Source organism: Anolis sagrei, chromosome 6, assembly GCF_037176765.1.
Source record: "Anolis sagrei isolate rAnoSag1 chromosome 6, rAnoSag1.mat, whole genome shotgun sequence".
NCBI lineage: Eukaryota > Metazoa > Chordata > Lepidosauria > Squamata > Dactyloidae > Anolis > Anolis sagrei.
This window is the reverse complement of record NC_090026.1, coordinates 131,356,079-131,372,760: the sequence shown is the minus strand read 5'-3', so window position 1 is coordinate 131,372,760 and position 16,682 is coordinate 131,356,079. Positions and strand designations below refer to the sequence as shown.

General features: G+C 39.5%; 1 long non-coding RNA gene and 2 other non-coding genes across 3 annotated transcripts; all 3 read left to right on the top strand.

The window, feature by feature from the left end:
• Positions 1-1,204: 1,204 nt before the first annotated feature.
• Positions 1,205-15,376, top strand: LOC132779068 (uncharacterized). Its single transcript, XR_010910210.1, has 5 exons — positions 1,205-1,354; positions 4,835-6,504; positions 8,284-8,345; positions 11,814-11,866; positions 15,166-15,376. It is a non-coding gene; the product is annotated as an uncharacterized lncRNA (long non-coding RNA).
• On the top strand, positions 11,084-11,221 carry LOC132779869 (small nucleolar RNA SNORA9). Its single transcript, XR_009631857.2, has one exon. It is a non-coding gene; the product is annotated as a small nucleolar RNA SNORA9 (small nucleolar RNA).
• LOC132779870 (small nucleolar RNA SNORA9) lies at positions 12,974-13,111 on the top strand. Its single transcript, XR_009631858.2, has one exon. It is a non-coding gene; the product is annotated as a small nucleolar RNA SNORA9 (small nucleolar RNA).
• Positions 15,377-16,682: the final 1,306 nt, after the last annotated feature.

Here is a 16,682-nt window from a genome sequence, read left to right as displayed (position 1 = left end):
AGAAGCAGAACTCTTCATTTGGGGGCTTGTACACAGAGGTGATGGTGATGTTATTAAGCTCTACTGTTAGAACCTCGATATTGTTTTCTTCAGTGTTGTGAGAGACTCCCCCCTGGACACACAAGACTGGGCGACTTGGAAGGCGCTGAACAGACTGCGCTCTGGCACCACGAGATGCAGAGCCAATCTTAAGAAATGGGGCTACAGGGTGGAATCCTCGACATGCGAGTGTGGAGAGGAGCCAACCACTGACCATCTGCTGCAATGCACCCTGAGCCCTGCCACATGCACAATGGAGGACCTTCTTGCAGCAACACCAGAGGCACTCCAAGGGGACAGATACTGGTCAAAGGACATCTAATCAAATACCAAGCTTGCAATCTCTGTGTGTTTTGTATGTTTGTTTGTTTGTTCTGTCAAAAATGTAATACAACTGTTCGGTTGCCTGACACAATAAAAAAAACATTCTATATAAACATAATTAAAATACTATTTAATGAATAAATAGTATTAGAAATACCAAAAAATTATAAAATATAAAATAACAGGACTATGTATAAATATTTATAGTTTCTTAATAATACTTTACATTTATAAAATATAAAAAATTAATAATATTTATCAGCACAATACTATTTTAAGATTAATATAACTTTATATGGAATCATAATTATTTTATTAATAAATAGCGTCGTATTGTAGTGTTAAAATTAAATAATGGACTTTTAAAAATGAATGCCAGCCATTTATAACTATTATATTACTTATAAATGTGAAAGAACATAAAGCAAAATAATATATTTCATTATTATTATTATTATATTTTATATATTTTTAAAATATTTTTAAAATATTCATAAATGCAATGATATAAATAATAATAAATATTATTTAATAAATATTAAACAAAGTTATTAATTGAAGTAATAAATTAACCATATAGTTATTTTGTGGATTCTGGGTATACAACTGCACTAAATTTGCAAAACTAGAGTAAGAACCTGAAGTGTAGCTGCGAAACAATAAGCCTCAACCCCTTTAGCCCCTTCTCTATGCCCCGCCCACTTTGTGTGAAAAGTCGGATATTGATTGGTAGCCGAGTCTGCCCGTCCGTCCTAGCTGTAATGTGTAGCTTTGACCGCTAGGGAGCGGGGCAGACACACAAGAGAAACGGCTATGATTGGCTGACGGGCTGGCTAGTAAGCGAGCGTGATGACGTCACGCGCACGAGAGGAAGGCGGCCTTTTGGAACCTGGAAGCCGCAGCGGCGAGTTCCTCGTGGCAACGCAGAAGTTTAATCGGTCGCCATCCGCGGCTACGGAGGCCTGTTGGCGACCGGCGTTGTTGCTCGAAGGTAACATAATTAACACTAATATGGAAGAGAGCGGTATTTACTTGAGTATATTGAAGGCATTTCTTCTGTTGTGCCTTAGGCCCTTTGGGAACTACATTTCCCAAGACCCAACGTGGCCTTCACGGTTTACTCTTTGATATGTGGGCTGATGGGAATTGTAGTCTCTTGGGTGGATATCTAGGGGAGGCGGTTGTCATACATTCCCAGGTCTTTTGGACTCCAACTCCCAGAATTCCTGAGATTGGGACAACATGGCTGAGGATTCTGGGAGATGAAGTCCTAAACAACTTACAGGCACAAAGGCTGGGAAATACTAAGGTTTAATGCCATTTTGGAGCTCCCTTTTCCTCTGGAAGGGTACAGGCTTTGTTCTCCACAGAGCATTTGGCCCATTTCTTGCATGGGAGTTGTAGTTCTACAAGACCTGCAGCAAATTATTATTATTGTTATTAATTTATGACATTTATATGCCGCCCTTCTCACCCCGAAGGACAGCATATAAGATATAATATATTGTGTATATATAATAATAATTTGTTACAGGTCTTGTAGAACTACAACTCCCATGCAAGAAATGGGCCGAGTGCTCTGTTATTAGCATAGTATAATATCATTATATATTACTATATTGTACTATATCATTATATTGTAATATTATTAGCAATATTACATGTAATAAAAAGATATAATTATAATATTGCATTATTAGTAATAGTATTATGTTGTATTACATGATAATGTTATAAATATTATAATGTAATACAACATAATACTACTACTAATAATACAATATTATATTATTGTATTACATTATGATATTTATTTGAGTATATTGAAGGCATTTCTTCTGTTGTGCCATAGGCCCTTTGGGAACTACATTTCCCAAGACACAACGTGGCCTTCACGGTTTGCTCTGAATATGTGGGCTGATGGGAATTGTAGTCTCTTGGGTTGATATCTAGGGGTATCTTTCATTATTACATTATTACATAATGTAATACAACATAATACTACTAATAATAATACAATATTATATTATTGTGTTACATTATAATATTTATAACATAATGTAATACAACATAATAATAACAATACAATATTATAATTATATCTTTTTATTACATATAATATTGCTAATAATATTACAGTATAATGATATTATATTATAATATTTATATTACATATATTACATTATAATGTTATAAATATTATAATATTTATAACATTATAATGTAATACAATATAATACTAATAATAATAATACAATATTATATTATTGTATTACATTATAATACTTATAACATTATAATGTAATACAACATAATATTGCTAATAATGTTACAATATAATGATATATGCAATATATTATATTATTAGGATTATTATTGAAGCCCCCTTCAATTATCCTTCATTGCATTGATCATTGTGGTTAAAGTGGTGTGAAAATGCATCAGTTCTGCAGTGTAAACACAACCCAAGGCTTGGGACATATCCACACTAAAAGATGGATGCCACTTTTATCTGCCATGCCGAGGATGCTGGGATTTGTAGTTTGGTGAATTCAAAGCCTTGAGTCAAAGAGTGCTGAAACGGCAAAGGCCTCGGCAAACTTCAAGTCCCAGAATGCATCGGTTGCAGTGAGAGCGAGCTTCTTATCATATGTGTTGTGTTTCATTATGCAGGCTGTCCCCAAGTTACAAACACCCGACTTACAAACGACTCCTACTTAAGAATGGGGCTGTAACAACAGGAAGTGAGATAATTCTTATATGTTACTAGCCGTCCCCTGCAATGCGTGCAAACACACATATATACACACATAGACATATACACACACATGCTGGCCACATGACCTTGGAGGTGTCTATGGACAACGCTGGCTCTTCGGCTTAGAAATGGAGATGAGCACCACCCCCCAGAGTCAGACATTACTGGACTTAATGTCAGGGGACTACCTTTACCTTAACACATAAAAACAGAATTGGCCACAAAACTGTGTATATGTGTTTTGTGTGTGTATATATGTGTGTTTGCCTATGGGTGTGTATATATATATATATCGGTGTGTATTTGTGTGTTTATATGTGTACATGCATATTTTGTATATGTGTGTGTTTGTCTATATGCATATTTGTGTGTATATATGTTTTGTGTGTGTGTGTGTGTAGTTTTGCACGTGCATGTGTTGCAATGTATTTTCTGTTTTTTAGCTTTTTAAGTCTCTTCTGCTGTGTTTTCAGTGTTGGTCACTCATTGGCCTGAGAGGTGTCTTGTGTCCAAATTTGGTGTCAATTCGCCCAGTGGTTTTTGAGTTATGTTAATACCACAAACGAACATTACATTTTTGTTTATATAGATAACATATGTATTAAGCTTTATATTATTGTGTAAATAGTATACTATTTAATATGAATATAACATTCTAAAGAACCATTATTTAAATATTATTTTATTAATAAGCAGTATTAACAATGCTATAACATTAAAAGATATAAAATGCTCACCCTGCTCCCTGGATTTGAACCACTGACCATTCGGTCAGCAAGTTCTGCAGGTCAGCGGTTTAACCCGCTGCACCACCAGAGGCTCTTCCCAAGTATGTAGAAGTACGTTTTTTGTTCCTGGATTATGAATGTCATTTCCTAATTGGTTATATCATAAAAGCGTTGAAAATGTTTATTAAACTGCCAAAACTTTGTTTTTTTCAGAGTTTTGCAGTCTGCACATTGAAAGGTTAAAATTGGCATATTTTCATTAAGCAATGGGTTTCACAATATAGTTTGTGGCAGCCTCATAAACAAAGTTTCTGGACTAGAACAAGGACTATCAAGGTAAGGACACAATTCCTAAGAGCCATTATATTACTAGCCGTCCCCTGCCACGTGTCGCTGTGACCCAGTCTGTATATATGTGGTTTTGTGCATGCGTTGTAATGTATATTTTATTTTCATGGCTTTTTAAGCCTCTTCCACTGTGTTTTCCATTTTTTTATGAGTGACGGTCACTCCTTGGCCTGAGAGGTGTCTTGTGTCCAAATGTGGTGTCAATCCGCCCGGTGGTTTTTTAGTTATGTTAATCCCACAAACGAACGTTACGTTTTTATTTATATAGATTATTTTAATGATTTTACTGCTTTGTATTTTTTATAATTATAATATGTCACTATTACATAATTTTAATAATAATAATATATTATTATTATTATTATTATTACTAGCCATTCCCTGCCACATGTTGCTTTGGCCCAGTCTGTGTATATGTGTTTTGTGTGTGTATATATGTGTGTATACATTTGTGTATATGTGTGTTTGCATATATATGTGTGTGTGGTCTGAGGCTGTGAGGAATGATGGGAGTTAAAGTCCAAACACTTGGAAGGCCAAAGTTTGCCCATGCCTGGTGTAACCTCTCAAAAATTTAAATGTTGAGACTCTGGCCTGTCATTTCTTGACTCTTCCCCTTTGATTCACCTTGTTACAGCTCAAAATTTATTTGAAGTTGACGTCGCAAACAAAAACATTCAGTAAAAATGAGTGGAAGGAAGAGAAGACACTTTCCCACCAAGCATGCTAACTACGCTAACAATAAATCAAAGGACAAACGGTTGTTGACAAATTTGCAGAGCCAACAAAACATTTTTCCCCAGCAAGAGGCCATCACCAAAGCAAGTTATATCCTGGCTTGGCAATTGGCAAAGGCCTGCAAACCTTTCTCTGACGGGGAGTTTTTGAAAGAATGTATGGTGACGATAGCAGACGAGTTGTTCCCAGAGAGCAAAGACATATTTGCAAAACTGTGTTTATCGTGCAGCGCGGTGGCTCGCCACGTGGAACTCATCGATGAGGACGTAGCCAACCAATTGTGTAAAAAAGCAGAGTCGTTCCAGTTTTATTCACTAGCACTGAGTGAAAGTACTGACCCGGTAGGCGCTGCTCAGCTCTTAATTTTCGTAAGAGGAATTAATAATGATTTTGAGATAACGGAAGAATTTCTGGCCATGGAACCCCTAACGGAGGATACACCAGAACAGGACTTGTTCGACAGCGTATCTGGTTTTATCGAAAGGCAGTGTCGCCACGGATGGGTTACCGGACTGCACAGGAAACGCCGGCCTGCTCGAAAGAATTCAGGAAAAAGTCAAGGAAGAGAGCCCGAGGCAGGATGTGATTTTCCTTCACTGCATTATCCATCCGCAAGCCCTGTATCAGTCCATATTGCAGCTTGATCATGTCACGAATGTTGTCATTGAACTCGTTTACTGCATACGAACACAAGGACTTAACCATCATCTTCCGTTTACTCAGTTGCTTGAGGAAACGGATCACCAGGACTTCCTTGACTATTTTTCTGTCCGCTGGGAAAGTTTGGCAAAAGTATGTCAACAAGTGTGGGAGCTCAAAGCAGAGATACGTACGTTTTTGGAGACAATCGGAAAAGCCGATGATTTCCTGCAGTTGAGCGACACAGATTGGATTTGCGATTTTGCTTTTGCTGTCGACATCCTGGCGCACGTGAATGACCTGAGTGTAAAGCTACAAGGGAAAAATACGTTTGCATACGACATGTGTACACATGTGACAGCATTCAAGTCCAAGTTGGCTTTGCTTTCCAGACAAATGTTGGACAGATCCCTCAATCATTTCCCCACGCTTGCGACACTCGACGTGGACACTCAACATTTGCAGAAATACAGCCAATTACTGGATGACCTGCTTGGGGAACTCAGCCACCGGTTTTCGGATTTTGACAAAGTTGAGAAGTTGCTTCGGGTGATGTCGGTTCCCCTGTCCCAAGACCCGGAAACGGTACCGGTTGAGTTGCAGTTTGAACTAATTGATTTTCAATATGATTATGGCTTAAAGGAGAAGTTCGGCTCTCTCAAACTGAACGAGTTTTATGCTTCTTTGAGTCAAGCCTCTTTTCCAAAGATTCGGAAGATGGCGCAGAGGATGCTGGTGTTGTTTGGCTCAACTTACATCTGTGAGCAGACGCTCAGAGCAATGAATGTCAACAAAGCACATCACAGAGGCCAGCTCAATGAGGGACATCTTAAATCAGTCTTAAGAATTGCCACAACCACACTGAAACCAGACTTTGACGCGTTGGCGAGAAAAGAGTGACCGACAACACTGTTCTCATTAACACTTAAGGTATGTATTGTCGAAGGCTTTCATTGCTGGAATCAATAGGTTCTTGTGTTTTTTTTCGGGCTATATGGCCATGTTCTAGAGGCATTTTCTCCTGACGTTTCACCTGCATCTATGGCAAGCACCCTCAGAGGTAGTGAGGTCTGTTGGAATTAGGAAAACGGGTTTATATGTCTGTGGAATGACTGGGGTGGGGCCAAGAGCTCTTCTCTGCTGGAGCTAGGTGTGAATGTTTCAACTGACCACCTTCATTAGCATTTGAAGGCCTGGCTGAGCCTGGGAGAATCTTTTGTTGAGAGGTATGCTTCTTTACACTTTGTGATGTGGCTGCGTTTTAATTAAAAAATAATATTTTTTAATTAAAAGATCCTTGAGTAAAAATTTTAAGAAGGTAGGAGACCTCTTGGAACCCAATGGAGAAATTTAAAAAATGGGATAAGATAAAGAATAAATGTGGTTTAAAGTATTGGATAGCTTGGTTAGGCTTGTCGCAAAGAGCACAAGAAATAAAAAAGAAAGAAACATCAGATGCCTCATTGCATAGAATAATAAGCTGGAAAATAGAAAAAGAGAAAGGAATTATAGGGGAAATATATAAAGAACTAACAGCCTTATCCTATAATACAAAACACACTTTAGTAGAGGCCTGGAAACAGGATACAAACCTTAATGAAAACTTAGTAAACTCCTGGATTGATAAAACCCAAAAAATTAAACATCTAAGAATCAAAGAAACACAAAGGAAAATAATTTCAAAATGGTATAGGACCCGCTTTCAATTGGCTCACATTTTGAAAAACACTTCTAACAAATAAATAAATAAAATAAATGCGGAGAGATCGGTACTTTTTCACACATGTGGTGGGACTACTCTGAAATCCAAAAATATTATAATACAGTTAGAGAAGTAATAGAGGAAATAATAGAGCAAAAACTACATTGGAATAAAGGCCAATTTCTGTCCCTCACTATAGAGGTAAAGGAGGGGAACAACGAATGGGCTGATATGTTGAAATTTATGACAGTAGCCATACATGCCACAATCGTCCAAGGTTGGAAAGCTAAAACAAGGTGGGACCTGAAAACCTGGTGGTCTTATCTTTCTGAATATTTAATTAATGATTTTATCAATGAAAAAGAAAAATATCTGAATATTCAGTCAAGACAAGGTTGGTATAGGAAATGGTCCTGTTTAATTGACAAAACGGAAGGAAAAGATGGGTATCAGGCCTTCCAGATAATTAAATAAATATATTGATTTAAGTAAACCCAGACGGGGGTGGGAGGGTGGTAGGAAGAGGGTGGTAAGAGGGGGTGGGTGGGGTCTTAAAGGGTAATTAATGATATATATGGCAAAGGGAAGCACAATTGGAACCTGTATCCTAGTCATAAAAATTGTAAACAGTCTTTGACACTACCTTTTAGATGGCCAAGGTTCATACTGCATTGTTTTATTATTAGTATAGAGAAATTAATTTAAAAAATTGAAAAAGAGTAAACTTTTTTTAAAAAACCGATCTTACTATTCATGCATTGGCAAGCCTTGGTTGTGCTCTTGTTGCTTTGGCTGCACTTCAAAGGGCAAAACTTAATAATAATAATAATAATAATAATAATAATAATAATGGGAAAGGCTGGGGGTGTATATTACTTCCAGGTTTCCCCCAAGTTGTAGAAACGCCACACTTCTCTTTTTATCTTATCGTCGGTTTCATATTGATAATTCCTTTGAGCTTCTTTCATAAATTTCTGATATAAATTCCTTTTTTTTTCCTTTTACAGAGTCCAAAATTTTTTTCCAATCTGTTCTGTAAGATTTTGCTTCATTGTGTGAGATTTTTTGAGTAAGTATATCCATATTCATGATGTCCATTCCTTTAAAATCCATTGTTCCGCTGTAGGTATTTCTTTAGCTCTCCCTACTTTGGCCAAGCTAATTCTTGGAGCAGTTATTAAATAAAAAAAGATAGTATCCGTGTTCGTATCTGCTTTAAAGTCCGTAATCCCTAATAACAAGGATTCTGGTTTTGGATCGAATTTTATATGTAGGATAAGTTCAATCTTTTAGTGTATTTGGTGCCAAGAATTCTTTATTTTCTTACATTTACACCACATGTGGATGAAATTGCCTTTATGTTTTTCACATTTCCAACATTCATCTTTTGTTTTACCCTTGCTAATCTTTGACAGTATTTCTGGTGTTAGATACCATCTATAGAATATTTTATACCAGTTCTCTTTGAGCTCTGTTGCATATGAGTATCTTAATTTCTTGAGCCAGATCTCTTCCCACTCCGTCGAGAGTATGGATCGGCTTATATCCCTTAACCAGTTTACCATATTTTCTTTCACTTGTTCAGTTTCTGTTGACCAGGTTAAAAATTGTTGATATATTTTTCTAATTACTGTATATACTCAGTATAAGCCTAGTTTTTCAGCCCTTTTTTTAGGCTGAAAAAAGTCCCCCTCGGCTTATACTCGAGTCAGGGTTATTTATTTTTTTATTCTTTTATTGTTATTATTGTTCATTTCATTTATTATTTTATTCTATTTATTCTATTTATTATTATTACATTTATCATTTTACTCTATTATTATACATTTATTATTTTACTGTATAATTGTTGTTATTGCTACATTCATTATTTTACTCTTTATTATTATTATTATTATTACATTTACTATGCTACTCTCATTATTATTATTGGAAGGATACGTAAGCACATTTATATTGAAAAAGGTAAATCATTTAATCAGAGTTGGACAGTCTTATCTTAAATTATCATTTTTGTACATATTCAAAAATATGTAGGTCGATCGCCATTGTTGGCGTGGTTTTTAATGTCTTTTCTATATGTAATTTGTATAATACGTTAGTTGGGTCATTAGATTAGAGTGGTGTACTTGTATGGTAATGGGTTAATAGTCCCATTAGCTTAGAGTTGTGTACTTGTAGGATAATGTACTTTCTTGTTGTTTCTGTTTCTGTTTGTCTTGTCCTTTTTTATCATTGTGATAATAAAAACCATATATATATATATAACCTACTGATTCCTCAATTAATGTAATTTAATTGGTATCTATTTTTATTTAGCAATTTACCAGTAGCCTCTGCGTTTCCCACCCTCGGCTTATATTCGAGTCAATCCGTTTTCTCAGTTTTTTTTGTGGTAATATTAGGTGCCTCGGCTTATATTCAGGTCGGCTTATACTCAAGTATATACGGTAGTTTTGTATCTATTTATAATATCTTTTCCCAATTTTTAAAATTATATTTATTATTTTTTCCTGCTTTACTAAAACTTATTGTTCCTGCTCTTTTTATGTAAACAACTTGAAAACAACTATCTCTACAGTTGTTTTATTTTCCCTGTTCCTACTCTCAAGCAGCAAATTTTTATTCTTAATAAAAATAACTTTTTTTAAAAAAAAAAAGGGCAAAACTTTTATGTTATGGCTTTTACATGCAATTTGTATTATTTCACACAAACACTCTCCATCCACTTGCCTAACCTGTCTACCATATTTTAAAATCCACTGTATCAAAAAGGTTACCTATTCCTGATTGAAAGTCCTATTCAGTCGACTTAACCTCCTGTTGTGGCTCAGCTGGAGCCTCAGGAAGAAGATGATGGGTTTCAGATTCCTGAACATGTTCCTGTTGTTGATACAGAAGATGAGGAAGTTCAGTTTCCCATGGCAAGGAATGTTTTGGGAGATGTTTCTGATGTTAGTGAAACTTCCCAGGTGCAGGTGCAGGAGGATGACTCTCACCCTGCTGATTCTTGACGGCTAACGAGCTATCCGACCTTGAGGGCTCTGGAGATCTAGATAGGGAGGATCGCTTGCCATTCAAAGTTCGCCGCAGTGCGAGGCTTACTAACAAGAGGGAGGTTAGAGGTCAACAGAATGTGGTCATGCTAGGAAAGTATATTAAATGGGCTGTTTGAAGACAAATCTTTGTCAGTGCAACTTCTGCGAATAATCTGGTAACTTCTCTGGATTGCCTTCACTTTTGGGGCAATGCTCTTGGCTTCTTGGGACTTTGTCTTGTTCTTGGCTCCTTGGGACTCGGTCATGCTGCCATGGAATCTTGTTTGATCAATGCCTTTTGGATTATGCTTCATGCTGTTTGCCATTGAACTTGTGGAACTTTACCTTTGCATTTAAGACTTTGCTGTTGCTATTGAACTTTTGGAACTTTACCTTTATATTTAAGGCTTTGTTTTTCTTCAATAAGCTACAAAACCTTCCGCCTTGGTGTGGTGTGGTGTTCTGAGCAAGGTGATTCTATCCTGAGCTGCGACACCTCCAAAGCATTTACAGCCATCCCTCCACATTTGCTGCAGTTCAGGGCACAGGACTCCTGCGAAATAGGAAAACCACAAATAAAATATCCCTTTCTAGATATGTCTTAGTCCTCCAGCACAACAGTGTGGTTGCGCTATAAGATTTACAGTTGGCCCATGCCTGACTTAGAACCACAACTGAAAAAGTCAAGCACAACTTCACAGTCAAACCGAGATCAAGAGCTTCTGGTGAATGAGGTTTTTGTCCTGCCAGATCTGTCTGTCTCTCTTCTTGGCAAGCCTTCCAGCGTGGCCAGGTCTTCCCCGTGACCCGGATCATTCCTGTAGCGCTTGCGAGAGCAAAAACTGGGACGGTTTGAGGCCTCCCTCTGCTCCACTTCGGAGGGCGGTTATAGAAATCCCAGACAAACCTGGCCCACTTTCTCAGCATCGTTTGAAACGTATGGCTGTCATGCTCTTCTTGGTTGTTGCTGGCACTATTTATCTTCAAGTTGGCTTCAACTTATGGCAACTCTATGAAGGAGAGCCCCTCAGGATCACTGGTCACCCGTGGCCTTGTTCAGATCTTGCAAACTCAGGGAAGCCATTATATATATTTTAAATTGATCTTTTTTGAAATCCGCAAAACAGATAGTCCGCAATAAGCGAACCGCAAAGTAGCAAGGGAACACTGTAATAGGCAGTAAGGGGACCTAGAGCTTCTATTCAACCATTTCAAGGCTTCCTGCTTGGGCAGTGATGGCGCAATCATCAGCATAGATGAAACTGTCCCTTCTGGCAGTGGCTGCTCATTTGTGTAAATGTTAAACATGGCTTTGTATTGTTTTAACTGATTTGTTTTTAACAATCCCATGTTTAATTCTACTTTTAATATTTGTTGGTTTTGAATAACATTTGTTTATAATGTTGGGAGCCAGTTTGAGTCTTGTTTAAGACATGGAAGTCAGGTATAAATAAATACGATAATCATGCCTTTCTTTCTCTCTTTGATTGTTCTTTCAGTGTGTGTAACACCTGCCTTGCATTGATCCAGGATTCCAGCTCAGGAGGAAAAGGTGAGCACTTTGGCATTGGGCTTCTGGCTGCAAAAACCTTGAGGCTTCTCTTGGAATCCAAACTGGAAAAGCCAGTGTGATTCTAGGCTGGATTCATAGGAGTCTAGTGTTGAGATCGAGGGAAGTCCTAGTCCCACTCTATTACACTTTGACCAGTCCTCTTCACCTGGAATGATAATAATGCTGTGTCCAGTTCTGAGCAAAGCAATTCAAGAAGGACATTGACAAGAAGAGGGCCACCAAAAGGGTCAAAGATCTGGAAGCCAAGCCCTATGAGGAATGGGTTTGGTTCAAAGAGAAGGCTGAGAGGAATGGGGGTAGGCAAGCAAGCCATGTTTTGGTATTTGAAGGATGTCACATTGAGGAGAAGGGGGACACAACGGAGCAGGAGATTCCAACTCCCAGAAAAGGGATTCCACCAAAACATTAGGAATAACTGGGTTGTTGTAGGTTTTTTCGGGCTATATTCCTATGTTCTAGGTTTTTTCGGGCTATATACCCATGTTCTAGAGGCATTCTCTAGATGTTTGAAAATGAACAAAATCTGGCTACCAGTATTAAAAAAAATTCTAAAATTACAACAGTACAACAACAGAGAGGAAACAATCAGGCACATCTAATCACCTCTCAACAAAAGATTGCTCCAGGCACTGCCAGGCCATCAAATGCTAATCAAGATGGTCAGTTGAAACATCCACACCTAGCTCCAGCAGACAAGAGTCCTTTGTCCCACCCTGGACATCATTCCACAGATATATAAACCCTTTTTTCCTAGTTCCAACAGACCTCACTACCTCTGAGGATGCTTGCCATAGATGCAGGCGAAATGTCAGGAGAGAATGCCTCTAGAACATGGCCATATAGCCCGAAAAAACCTACAACAACCCAATGTTTTCAGCCATGAAAGACTTCGACAATACATTTATTATTATTATTAAATTATTATTATTTGACGGTGGAAAGCAGAGGCTGGATGGCCATCTGCCAGGAGGGCTTGGATTGTGGATTCTTGAGATTGTGAAAATCTCTTGAACCAAGATCAAAAGCTTTCCTTCTCCTTCTGGTGAATGAGTTTATTGTCCTGTCATATCTGTCTGTCTGTCTTCTTGGCAAGGCTTCCAGCATGGCCGGATCTTCCCCGTGACCCGGATCATTCCTGTAGCGCTTGCGAGAGCAACAACTGAGACGGTTTGAGGCCTCCATCTGCTCCCCTTCGGAGGGCGGTTATAGAAATCCCAGACAAGCCTTGCTTGCTTTCTCAGCGTCGTTTGAAGCAGGCCTGGGCAAACTTCAGCCTCCCCTCCAGGTGTTTTTGACTTCAGTGTTGGACGAGTGGGCTTATTAGGAAAAGACCCTCATAAATGCACAGCAGAGTAACTTACACACAGCAGCATGACTTTATACTTCCTTCTTTGCTTCCACACTGGGCTTCTTTCTCATGCAGATAAACAGCTTTGCTCTCACTGAGGTTCCTCTCATACTGAGCTTCGCAGTAGCATTTTGCACACAGCAGCCTTCACACTGGAGCTTTACACATGAGGCCTTCAATCTGGGGCTTCTCTCTCCCTAGCCTTCTCATGTGAGGACTTCACACACCAGGCCTACCTCACACTGAGGCCTATTAACACTGAGGTTTACCTCACACTGAGGCGTCTCTCAGACTCAAGCCTCTTCATACTGAGGGCAACTTACACTGAGAGTTACTAAGCTACAGGCATACCTGCGTATATAGAACTGCAGCTTTTACTGAGTCATTGCAACCATTTAACCCTTTCAGTGCTTGACTAACATTTTTGTAATAAAAATGTCTAGTTTGTAAATTAACTCCCACAATTCCTAACAGTCCAAACATGTTGAGATTAACTTCACAATTCAGCAGCAGATCAGTTGCACAACTTCAGTGCTTTCCTGTAGCTTCTTTCTGCACAGTATTTTCAGTCAACTGCTCCCACAGCCTGCAGTCACTCTGGAACTCTTTTACAGACACTTGAGCACATGCCCGGCCATTGTCAGTTTTACCATTGTCTTTCCCCCAGTCTAGATGATATTACAAACTTACCACAGCATACAGTTATATCTTGTCTTAGCAGACAGGTTCTTTTAATTACATATAGCCTTCGACGAACAACATCACAGCACAAGGAGAGAAATACACTGTACATGACTTCCTTATATACAGTTCATTTACACATAGCAATCACTGATTGGTTCCCAACTCATTGACTTAACTCAGACCCAGGATTACATCATTCACAATCACCTGGACTAGGCCAGAACACATTCCTCAAATGAAGTTCTGTATACAGTTAATGCATGACTCAGCACTTCCAATAGAAGCCCATTAGCAGTGCATGACTCAGCTATATTACATTGCAATACATTGTAAAACCTGACAAAACACAACACCTGGAGGGAAGGCCAAAGTTTGCCCAGGCCTGCTCTATCATTAAAAGCATGGGAATAGGTTATTAAAGGGCCTCCCACTTTGCCAGCGAGTCCTTTCCCAGTAAGTCAGGTTGACTCAATGAATTACCAAAATATGGTAACCACAGTTTTAAACATCTTGGCTTCTAGGAAAAGTTCAGGCTCAATTTAATCTTAAGTCTCGTTTGTTTGTCCTTTTAAGTTTCACAAGGCTTTTTTATTTTCTTTGCCAAACATTTGAGCTGTCGGCGGCGCAGCGGGTTAAACCGCTGAGCTTGTTGACTGAAAGGTTGCAGGTTCGAGTGTGGGTAGTGGCATGTTCTTCCGTTGTCAGCCCCAGCTTCTGCCAACCTAGCAATGCAAAAACATGCAAATGTGGGTAGACCAATAGGTACTGCTCCGGCAAGAAGGTAATGGCGCTCCATGCAGTCATGCCGGCCACATGAACTTGGAAGTGTCTAAGGACAATGCCGGCTCTTCGGCTTAGCAATGGAGATGAGCACCAACCCGCAGAGTTGGACAAAACTGGACTTAATGTCAGGGGAAAACCTTCCGCTTTACCTTACCTTGCCAAACATTTCCGTTTCCTTCCCAAACCCCATCTTTTGTGATCCTGTAGCACTGAATCATGGCAGTTAAAGCTGTGCCAAAAGGGAACCCATGCCTTTGATTAGTATCAGAAGACGCACTTGGCTGACACACATCACTCTTTGGGGAAACACTGGGGAGTAAAATCACCCCCAAAAAGGTGGGCAGCGATAAAGGGAAGCATGATGTTGAAGACAGGTATTTTTTGGAAACCTTGGGTCTAAAAACATCCTTTCAAAGCTGTTGCAAAACAAACTGGTCACCTATTGGTCATTCTATTTTCCCAGGCCTCGAAGAGAGAAGGTGCCAGCGATGGAGGAGGGAATCTTCGAAGAGTGCGTCCATTCTGCCTCTTGCTTCCTTATGTATTAAAATGTGTCTTATATTAAAATATGTCTTAACAGTCTCATGATGACATGCAATGAAACCAACCTGAAGAATATCAGCCACATTTCAAACTAAAATGGTTTGTGATGACTAATAAAGTTCTAAACAGTTTTCCCTGTTCAAAAAGCAAGTTATTATTATATCAATATTTATTAACTACTAACTACCCGCCACGTGTTGTTGTGGCCAACCTTTCCTTTCTCTCTCCTTCTCTCTTTCTCCTTCCTTCCTTCCTTCCTTCCCTCCCTCCCTCTTTCCTTCCTTCCCTCTTTTTCTTTCCCTTCTTTCTTCCTTCTCTACCTGTTTCTTTCCTCCCTATTATTATTATTATTATTATTATTATTATTATTAACTTTATTTGTACCCCGCTAGCATCTCCCGAAGGACTCGATGTGGCTTACACAGGCCGAAGCCTCAGAACACAATACAGTAAAAACATAACACAACAATAGTAAACAAAGCAAACCAAATAGTTAAGCAAATAACAACAACAGTAACAATACATCAAGACACTTTAAAACTGGGCCGGCCAGCGCCATGGGGTACAGGGTTAAAAGTGCTGGAGTGGCAGGAGGAGCATAGGATTAAAAAAGTGCGGTGTGCAGTAATATTAATTGTACTAAAGTGCTTCTAGGACTTGGGGTGGGGGATTCCTAATCTGAGAAGGCACGTCGGAACAGCCAAGTTTTTAGGTTCTTTCTGAAAGCTGCCAAAGAAGGGGCCTGTCGAAGATCTTTTGGAAGGGCATTCCAAAGTCGGGGGGCCGCCACAGAAAAGGCCCTGTTCCGTGTCCCCACCAAGAGCGCTTGTGACGAGGGTGGGATCACGAGCAGGGCCTCCCCAGATGACCGGAGTGAGCGTGTGGGTTCGTAGATGGAGATGCGGTCACGCAGGTAGGGTGGTCCCAAACTGTTCAGGGCTTTGTAGGTGAGTACCTGCACCTTGAATTGGGCCCGGAAAATAAATGGCAGCCAGTGGAGCTCCTTGAACAAGAGGGTTGACCTCTCTTGATAATGAGCCCCGGTTAGCATCCTGGCTGCCGCCCACTGGACCAATTGAAGTTTCCGAGCTGTCTTCAAGGGCAGCCCCACGTAGAGCGCATGGCAGTAATCCATTCTAGAGGTGACCAAGGCATGGACCACCCCGGCCAGATCAGCCTTCGCGAGGTACGGTCGCAGCTGGCGCACAAGTCTCAATTGTGCAAAGGCCCTCCCGGATACCGCCGACACCTGAGCCTCAAGTGTGAGCAACGGGTCCAGGAGGACACCCAAACTGCGGACCTGTGGCTTCAGGGGGAGTGTAACCCTGTCCAGCACAGGTAGCCACCCTATACCCCGATCTGGTTTACGATCGACCAGGAGGACCTCTGTCTTGTCGGGATTGATCTTCAGCTTGTTCCTCCTCATCCAGATCGACA